This window comes from Hypomesus nipponensis, chromosome 21 (genome assembly GCF_054491055.1).
Source record: "Hypomesus nipponensis isolate SF chromosome 21, ASM5449105v1, whole genome shotgun sequence".
Lineage (NCBI taxonomy): Eukaryota > Metazoa > Chordata > Actinopteri > Osmeriformes > Osmeridae > Hypomesus > Hypomesus nipponensis.
This window is the reverse complement of record NC_140381.1, coordinates 16,420,001-16,422,500: the sequence shown is the minus strand read 5'-3', so window position 1 is coordinate 16,422,500 and position 2,500 is coordinate 16,420,001.

Below are 2,500 nucleotides of genomic sequence, written 5' to 3'. Positions count from 1 at the left end.
AGCTGTCTGGTGGACTGGGGGCCGCGACAATGGAAAGTTTGTAAGCTGGAAGCTGGGAGACTGCCTCGGAGGCTGGAAAAGTGACACACACGGGTAACTCCGGTGCCGTTCGACGGATTTCGACGAAAATAGGCTCGTTGGAAAGCCAACGTCGGGGACACGACGACTAACTGTGCGCCCCGTTGCGCACGCGCGCGTGCGCGACATGGGAAGCGAAACAAAACTTCAAACAGAGCTACAGGCTCGTGCGTGCGAAAAAGGCCGAGACACGACGACGTGCCCGCGTGCGCCTAGCCCCAACTCGAATAACAAAGTCGTCCCGGGCCGGATCCGAGCTACGGGACGGAAACGGGAGCCGAGTCAAAATTTCAAACGGAGCCCGCGTCGCGGAAATGGTCAAAATGAATAAAAGTGGCACTCGAGCGCGTGCCTCTCGCTCTGACTAAAGTGACAAAATGATCCCCGTTGAAATGCATTGAGCACGGGGGAAACGGGAGGAAAAAGAAAATTTCAAATGGAGCTGTCGAAATGGGGGTGCTATTTTGGGGGGGTATATGGCGTGGCCACGTTCTCCCACGAGTCCAACTTGAATTCTGAAACCGTCCCCGTCCAAATCCCACGTTCGGGCGAGCTACTGTCAATTTTCAAAGCACCACTCCCCCCCTTCAATGCACTCTTTTGGAAGCTGGGAAAAGGGTCTCCGTGCAGAGCTAGTGCCACTTTGCGGGCACTCACGGCCTCGAGGGTGGGCTCGTTGGATAGCCACGGGCCGGGGGACGACAGCCCGAGAAGGTCCCGGGGTCGTGCGCGCGCGTGCGAGACGCAGCGAGCGAAACGAAATTTCAAATCGACCCCCCGAAAAAATGACACCTTTTGCCGGGAGGAAAAACACTCAGCCCGCTGCCCCAGGCTCCAACTTGAATTCTAAAACCGTCCCCGTCCAAATCCCACGTTCGGGCGCACAACTGTGAATTTCACAAACTATCCACATTCAACCAGACAAACACACCCTCACACGGGGCAAAATCGTCCGCCCAAGGCACCACGGGATCCCTGCACCCCCACCCTTGGGATCCAAGGGGACCCACACACTCCACCGCCTCCCTGGGCTCATGGTCTGGGCTCCCAAGGGACCCCCCACACCCACCGCGGACTCCCGGGGAAACAGCGCCCCCAGGCCGGGGAGCCCACCTCCGGGGGGGACCCCCCACACTACCTGACCTCCGGGGGGACCTGTGCACCCACTATTAAGCACACCCCCTGTGTTAAAACCCATTAAACGCAACTTTAAGAACTCTGTGCCCCTGGTCATCCTTGTGGAATTTTGTGCCTCTGGTCATCCTCCCATAGACTCCCATTCAAAATGTATGCATCTGGTCATCCTCCCATTGACTCCCATTCAAAATGTATGCATCTGGTCATCCTCCCATAGACTCCCATTCAAAATGTATGCATCTGGTCATCCTCCCATAGACTCCCATTCAAAATGTATGCATCTGGTCTTCCTCCCATTGACTCCCATTCAAAAGCCATGCCTCTGGTCATCCTCCCATAGACTTCCATTCAAGTTGGACTTAGGTTTTGGCGCGTTGGCTTCTCATGCATCTGGTCTTCCTCCCATTGACTCCCATTCAAAATGTATGCCTCTGGTCATCCTCCCATAGACTTCCATTCAAGTTGGACTTAGGTTTTGGCGCGTTCGCTTCTCATGCATCTGGTCATCCTCCCATTGACTCCCATTCAAAAGCCATGCCTCTGGTCATCCTCCCATAGACTTCCATTCAAGTTGGACTTAGGTTTTGGCGCGTTCGCTTCTCATGCATCTGGTCATCCTCCCATTGACTCCCATTCAAAAGTCATGCCTCTGGTCATCCTCCCATAGACTTCCATTCAAGTTGGACTTAGGTTTTGGCGCGTTGGCTTCTCATGCATCTGGTCATCCTCCCATTGACTCCCATTCAAAAGTCATGCCTCTGGTCATCCTCCCATAGACTTCCATTCAAGTTGGACTTAGGTTTTGGCGCGTTGGCTTCTCATGCCTCTGGTCATCCTCCCATTGACTCCCATTCAAAAGCCATGCCTCTGGTCATCCTCCCATAGACTTCCATTCAAGTTGGACTTAGGTTTTGGCGCGTTGGCTTCTCATGCATCTGGTCATCCTCCCATTGACTCCCATTCAAAAGTCATGCCTCTGGTCATCCTCCCATAGACTTCCATTCAAGTTGGACTTAGGTTTTGGCGCGTTGGCTTCTCATGCCTCTGGTCATCCTCCCATTGACTCCCATTCAAAAGCCATGCCTCTGGTCATCCTCCCATAGACTTCCATTCAAGTTGGACTTAGGTTTTGGCGCGTTGGCTTCTCATGCATCTGGTCATCCTCCCATTGACTCCCATTCAAAAGTCATGCCTCTGGTCATCCTCCCATAGACTTCCATTCAAGTTGGACTTAGGTTTTGGCGCGTTGGCTTCTCATGCATCTGGTCATCCTCCCATTGACTCC